Genomic DNA, 8,130 nt, shown 5'->3' on the forward strand with positions numbered 1-8,130 from the left:
TTTTTTCTTATGAAATAAAAGTGAGCTTTTGTTGAACAAAATATTGTGTTTTTTTCCATATACAACAACCTATCTGGATTACATAAGAGAATCGATAAGGAATCGGTTCGATAAGAGGATTCAATAATAGGCTCGAACTCGATAATTTCTTATCAAACATCATCCCTACCCAGAATGTACATGAAAATAAAGAATGTGGGATTTACATAATTAACTATGAACGATAAAACACTGAATATTGACAAAATATGAATGTCACCCCCCTTCTCGATCGACATATTTTACAATCAAGCGAAACGGAACAAAAATGCGACAAAACGCAAAATATGAATGCGAAAGGTAAAAATAAGAGAAAAAAATGTGTCTGGGGGCCGTTTATATTTGATTTTTAGGAACACTAATACAAAACCATGTCTGATTGAATGCTAAAAACGTTATGACAGACCGCCTGAAAAAACTAAATGGAATTTTACATTTTTGTACTGAATGAGACACCCAGAATGTACATGAAAATAAAGAATGTGGGATTTACAATATTAACTACGAACAATAAAACACTGAATATTGACCCCCCTTCTCGATCGACATATTTTACAATCAAGCGAAACGGAACAAAAATGCAACAAAACGCAAAATATGAACGCGAAAGGTAAAAAAAAATGGAGACAGTCGCAGGTGGCCGCTGCTGAGGATCGGAATGTGGACACACCTGTGACGCACTGGCCACAGCATTAGGCACACCTGTGGACACTTCACACTACTTTGGCACTGGAGAAATAGTCATTGTTGCCTGTCCTAAAGTGAGACTTCACCTTGATCTATAGCAGGCCTGGGCAATTATTTTGCCTCGGGGGACCAAATTTAGAGAAAAAAAATGTGTCTGGGGGCCGGTATATCTGATTTTTAGGAACACTAACACAAAACCTCACAATAATGTCTGATTGAGTGCTAAAAACGTTATGACCGACTGCCTTACAAAACGAAATGGAATTGTTTTTAAATGTTTGTACTGAATGAGACATCCAGAATGTACAGTTTGTAAATTTTGGTGTTCACCTGTATCACAAAATGTGGAAAAAGTGAAGGGTGTGAATACTTTTACTGGCACTTGTTATATAATAGGGCATTTTTAGCATCGCGTCGGCCATATTTGTGGAACAGTTGCCTGTTTGGATTGTTTTGGTCTTATCAAGGCTTACTTTAATCAATTTTGGTATTCACCTGTATCATAAAATGCGGAAAAATTAAGGTGGTGAATAGATTTTAACGGCAATGTTTATGTAATATAGCATCTTTAGTGTTGTCGGCCATATTTGTGGAAATGTTGCCTTTGTTTATTTATTTATTTTAGGTCCTATTAAGGTTTGATTTAATATATTTTGGTATTTATCCATATCACAAAATGTGTGAATATTGAAAGGGGCGAATACTATTTTTAGAACTATTTGTGTAATATATATGTTGCCGTTGTTTATTTTTTACGTCGTTTTAAGGCTTAATTTAATACATTTTGGTGTTCACCTGTATCATAAAATCTGGAAAAATTAAGGTGGTGAATAGATTTTAACGGCAATGTTTATGTAATATAGCATCTTTAGTGTTGTCGGCCATATTTGTGGAAATGTTGCCTTTGTTTATTTATTTTTTTTAGGTCTTATTAAGGTTTGATTTAATATATTTTGGTATTTATCCATATCACAAAATGTGTGAATATTGAAAGGGGTGAATACTATTTTTAGAACTATTTGTGTAATATATATGTTGCCGTTGTTTATTTTTTACATTGTTTTAAGGCTTAATGTAATACATTTTGGTATTCACCTATATCATAAAATGTGGAAAAGTTAAGGTGGTGATTTTAACCGCAATGTTTATGTAATAGAGCATTTTTAATGTCACGTCGGCCATATTTGTGGAACAGTTGCCTGTTTGTTTGGATTGTTTCGGTCTTATCAAGGCTTACTTTAATACATTTTGGTGTTCCCCTGTATCACAAAATGTGGAAAAAGTGAAGGGGATGAATACTTTTTATTGAAACTGTTTGGATAATATAACATTTTGAGTGTCATGTCGGCCATATTTGTGGATCTGCTGCAAGAACCGCCTTCCGAAAGATAATCTGTTTTAAATAATAGTGTGCTTGTGAGTATAAAATAGTGTAAAATTAGTGAAAAAGTGTTTTCTGCATCGCTCCTGGTGGACTCCGGGCGTCGTGCTTTTATCGGAGGTAAAACCATGTCTTCATGTGAATATTTATTAACATAAATGTGATGCCTCTGTCAGATCCGCTTGATTGGCGCGCACAATTAAATCATTTTGTCATGTTTTCCCTTCCGTTCAAAGCACCTTCGACCTGCGGGTGTGTGTTCAGATCTCCAGACACGGCGCTCGAGATAAGACGATAGTTTGAAGAAGAAAAAAAGGGAGAAATGAGATATATAGCAGGATAAATTAAATCCCGCCCACTCCCTCCTCCTCCTCTAGGTTTTAGTAATTACGTTGTTTGACCGGCGGCGGCGTGGAGCATCCAGGAGGGGATGAATGACGTCAGGCTGGGGGGGGGGGGGGTACTGTTACGTCCCCCGCCTCATGTTAATTATCTTTTGTTTGGGGCGCCATCTCTGTAATGAAAACCTTGAATCTCCACGTTGGAGGGTTGTCATGAGCACATCGTCAGATCAATAATGAATGAAACACACATTAGGACGGGAAAGGCGATTAAATTACAACTATTAATACGGCACTTTTTGATGTAGTGCCTAAAAGTAATTACAAAATGCGTCGTATTTGCGGAAAATAAGCTCTTTTTTTTTCATTTTGGAAGACTTGCTGTGAGATATAAGCTCCTGCTGTGCAATAAAGCAGCCATTAGTGGTCCGAATCCTAATTTTATATTCATCTTTGTCCCTGAAACAGCTTTAAGATGGTCGTAATTCTCACAGTCGGAGTTAGCGCGCCGCCCGCTCCATTAGTTTAGCGCTCCGCCCGGGCCTCCTCTCACAGAACATACACAACGAGCAGGCGCCGCCGGTGGCTTGCGTCCTCGTAAATCCTCCCGCCGCCTTCGTCTTCCTCGCCACGGAAGGAGGTGTGTCACGGTGAGTTAGCCAAACAAGATGGCCTCCGTAGGAAGGCTACTGGCGTCAACATTATGTTTGTGATAGTGCGTGTCAAAAGGCTTCGTGTGGTGGAGGGGTGTCCAAACTTTTTCCACTGAGGGCCGCACACTGAAAAATCAAAGCAAGCGGGGGCCATTTTGATATTTTTTATTTTTAAAAAACAATACAATATATGTATAAAAAATATACATTCAGGCCTCCACTCAGGCTTGATCCCGGGGACCCCAAAGGGTTTTAGTCAAAAAAATATTAAAATTGTGTCATTATTTAGTATTATTATTTTTAGTATTATTCAAGGTTTAAATCTCTCGATCAACATTAGGTCTGTCTGTCAATATAAAGTGTTTTAAGATTTAAGTTGTATGCCCTTTTTGTCAAAGAAACCCCAGTTTTTTTTTATGGAAAAAACACAAAATATGGAATATTTTCCCCCAATAAAATTTTAAAGTGGACTATTTGAGATTATATAATAATTGGAGCCTTAAAAAGGTCAATAACTCATAACAACATTGATTTTTATTCATTATTATTTTTGAGAAATCACACTTGAAAAAAGTCCCACTAAAATTATTGGGTATCCAAAAGGGTCCTGCTGAGTAAAGTTTAAAAAAATTAATCGTACTTTTTTTTAAAACTTTTAACACAATAGTCTCAAGATCAACTTCAGATCTATACGTCAATTATAAGTTTTATTGTTATTTATGTTTTTGTGTTTGTTCGTTTCAGGCGCTTCTTTTAAAGGAATTAAAAAAAACTTTGTTTTTTAAATGACAAACACTAAATATGCATAATTTTCCCCAAAAAAAATCTCAAAGTGGAATATTTAATGTGAAGTAATTGGAGCCTTGAATAGGTCAATAATTCATAATAACATTGATTTTTATTCATTATTATTTTTTGAAGAAATAAATAGCCTGCATTAGAGTAAACATTGCAACATGTTCTTGTTACATTTCACCTGTTTGTTCTTTTATACCACTGTTTATGTTTTTTTTTTTTTTTATTGTATTTTTAGAATGTGCCACAGGGCCGTTAAAAAATTACCTGCGGGCCGCAAATTGCCCCCGGGCCGCACTTTGGACACCCCTGGTGTAGGGGGAGTAGGGTGTTTAGGAATGTGCGATATAAATAATGTACAATATACATTTGCCCTGAAAATAGACTTCAATTACCGTATTTTTCGGAGTATAAGTCGCTCCGGAGTATAAGTCGCACCGGCCGAAAATGCATAATAAAGAAGGAAAAAACATATATAAGTCGCACTGGAGTATAAGTCGCATTTTTTGGGGAAATGTATTTGATAAAAGCCAACAGCAAGAATAGACATTTGAAAGGCAATGTAAAATGTCTAAAGAATAGTGAACAACAGGCTGAATAAGTGTACGTTATATGAGGCATAAATAACCAACTGCTATGTTAACGTAACATATTATGGTAAGAGTCATTCAAATAACTATAACATATAGAACATGCTATACGTTTACCAAACTATCTGTCACTCCTAATCGCTAAATCCCATGAAATCTTATACGTCTAGTCTCTTACGTCAATGACATCAATAATATTATTGGATATTTTACGCTAATGTGTTAATCATTTCACACATAAGTCGCTCCTGAGTATAAGTCGCACCCCCGGCCAAAACTGCGACTTATAGTCCGAAAAATACGGTATACGGCAATATTGCAATAATGTATGTCGTTGGTCGTTTACCATTACTATTGCAGAATATTACTATTGCAATAACACATCGTCAGTAGGTTAAAACTACTGTATTTTTCGGACTATAAGGCGCACTTAAAATCCTTGAGTTTTCTCAAAAATCGACAGTGCGCCTTATAACCCGGTGCGCCTAATGTACGGAATAATTCTGGTTGTGCTTACCGACTTCAAAGCAATTTTATTTGCAACATGGTGAGATTATAAGTGTGACCTGTAGTCACACTAAGAGATACATGTAGACTGCAATACGACGCCAGTAAACAACACCAAAACTTTAAATGTTATGTTGTATACACTACCGTTCAAAAGTTTGGGGTCACCCAAACAATTTAGTGGAATAGCCTTCATTTCTAGGAACAAGAATAGACTGTGGAGTTTCAGATGAAAGTTCTCTTTTTCTGGCCATTTTGAGCGTTTAATTGAGCCCACAAATGTGATGCTCCAGAAAGTCAATCTGCTCAAAGGAAGGTCAATTTTGTAGCTTCTGTAAGGAGCTAAAGTGTTTTCAGATGTGTGAACATGATTGCACAAGGGTTTTCTAATCATCAATTAGCCTTCTGAGCCAATGAGCAAACACATTGTACCATTAGAACACTCGAGTGATAGTTGCTGGAAATGGGCCTCTATACACCTATGTAGATATTGCAGCAAAAAGCAGACATTTGCAGCTAGAATAGTCATTTAGCACATTAGCAATGTATAGAGTGTATTTCTGTAAAGTTAAGACTAGTTTAAAGTTATCTTCATTGAAAAGTACAGTGCTTTTCCTTCAAAAATAAGGACATTTACATGTGACCCCAAACTTTTGAACGGTAGTGTATTACTTTTTTTTTTTTAGATTTAGATTTATTGGTCCCCGTTGGGGAAACTCATTTTCACTGCTGTACATTTGAACAATAGACATTACACATCACGAAACAAAAATAACAAAAAGACATCATACATGACCAACACATTTACAGGCTTGTCAGACAGGTCGGCCGGGCCTGCTGTTAATGGCGGCTATAGCTGCAGGGATAAGGCTTTTCCTGAGGCGGGCCCTCCGGAATTTGATGGTTCTGTACCTGCGCCATGATGCTAGTGGAATGGTGTAGTGGGTGAGTGATATCCTGGACTATCGTGTTTGCCAGTCGAATGATGGACCTGTGGTTTGAATCTGAAAGGTTGGGTGTGGGTAGGCCGATGATTTTAGCTGCTATGTTTGTAATGCGTGTGGGTTTGGTCCGGTTGGTTACAGAAAGCATTGTGAAAAAACATGTGGAACAGTACATAAGGATGGGTTGAACAATGCTTTGGTAAAGTAATAACAGGAGGTGAGGTGCAACGTATAGTCCTTTAAGTTTACGGATGGCTGACAGTCTTTGTTAACTTCTTTTTTGAATGTCCGTGGTGTGCTGATCAAAGGTGAGTTTATTGTCCAAGGTTACGCTCCAGGTATTTCAAAGTTTCAACTGTTTTAACTGTTTGTGTGTTTCTGATGATGGGGTGCTGAGGTGAGGGGGGGTTGAACCATATTTCTTCTGTTTGATTGACATTGATTTCCAGATAACTGGCTGTGCATGACTCTGTGAAATGTTTGACTGTGTTATGATAGTCCAGGATGGATTGACTGTTGGAGAGGAGTGCAAGAATGGCTGTCATCTGAGTATTTGAAGTATGTTGTGGTGGGTGTGATGCTATTGGTGTAGAGTGTGTACAGGCTCAACACACATCCCTGTGGGACCCCGGTGCTGATGGTAAGCATCGGGGATGTGTTTGAGCCCACCCTTACTGCTTGCAGTCGGTCGGTGAGGAAGTTGTGGGTGAGGTGGATCAGCTGAGGGGGGATGTTGAGAAGGCCAAGCGTTGTGCGGCGTTGGCGGTTGCAGAGGCAAAAACTCGGACATGGGAGCAGTTCGGAGAAGCCGTGGAGAACGACTTCCGGATGGCTTCGAAGCAATTCTGGACCACGATCCACCGCCTCAGGAGGGGGAACCAGTGCACTGTCAACACCATGTATGCTGTGGATGATGTGCTGCTGACGTGGACTAGGAATGCTCCAAGTTGAGGAGTTCAAGTACTTAGGCGTCTTGTTCATGAGTGAGGGAAGATGGGATCGTGAAATCGACAGGCGGATCGGTGCAGTGTCTACAGTGATGCGGACCCTGTGTCGGTCCGTCATGGTGAAGAAGGAGCTAAACCGGAAGGCAAAGTTCTCAATTTACCGGGTGATCTACGTCCTTATCCTCACCTATGGTCATGAGCTTTAGGTTATGACCATAAGGACAACATCACAGGAACAAGTGGCCAAAGTGAGTTTTTTCTGTCGGGTGGCGGGGCTCTCCCTTAGAGATAGGGTGAGAAGCTCTGCCATTCGGGAGGAGCTCAGAGTAAAGCCACTGCTCCTCCACATCGAGAGGAGCCAGATGAGATGGTTCGGGCATCTGGTCCGAATGCCACCCGGAATCCTCCCTCGGGAGGTGTTTAGGGCACGGCCGACCGGTAGGAGACCACAGGAAGACCAGCTGGCCTGGGAACGCCTCGGGATCCCTCGGGAAGAGCTGGACGAAGTACCTGGGGAGAGACACGTTTGGGCTTCTCTGCATCGGCTGCTGCCCCCGCGACCCGACTTTGGATAAGCGGAGGAAGATGGATGGACGGCATGTTGTTGACACAACCCGGACATATTAAAAACGATAATACGCAACAAGCTACAACCTGTCGTCAACATGCGAGCTAGCGCATCTAAAGTATTTCCTACGATATAAGTTACTTACCCTCGCCTTCAACCAAAACAATTACTTTTTACCCTCATTTTGCCAAAATGTTAATTTACTTTGGACCGACAATCACGGAGAAGTCATGACTTTTGTGTGAAGTATGTCAATTGTGGTGGCTGCCTTCAACGTATCACTGTATGTATCACTCCATCCATCCACGCTTGTCCCTTTCGGGGTCACAGGGGGGGTTGCTGGAGCCTATCCCAGCTGCACTCGGGCAGAAGGCGGGGTACACCCTGGACAAGTCACGTTGTCAGGTTCAAACACTGACAACATCTATTAAACAAGACAAGAAGCAAAGACTCAAACAGAGACAGAATTCAATTTGGGAGGAGAAACGTGACGACACTGTACCCTTGTACAGTGTCGTCACGCTCTGACGAAAAAAGGTTCACGTCTCCTCTTTTGTTTGAATATTCCCTGTTTACATAACAACATCTGTTTCTAAAGGAACGGGGGGTATGTAAACAGCTCTTGTTTTTGGTCATATTAACACAAAAGAAAAAGATGCCTCTGGCTTGGGCTAGTCC

Source organism: Entelurus aequoreus, linkage group LG12, assembly GCF_033978785.1.
Source record: "Entelurus aequoreus isolate RoL-2023_Sb linkage group LG12, RoL_Eaeq_v1.1, whole genome shotgun sequence".
Classification (NCBI taxonomy): Eukaryota; Metazoa; Chordata; class Actinopteri; order Syngnathiformes; family Syngnathidae; genus Entelurus; species Entelurus aequoreus.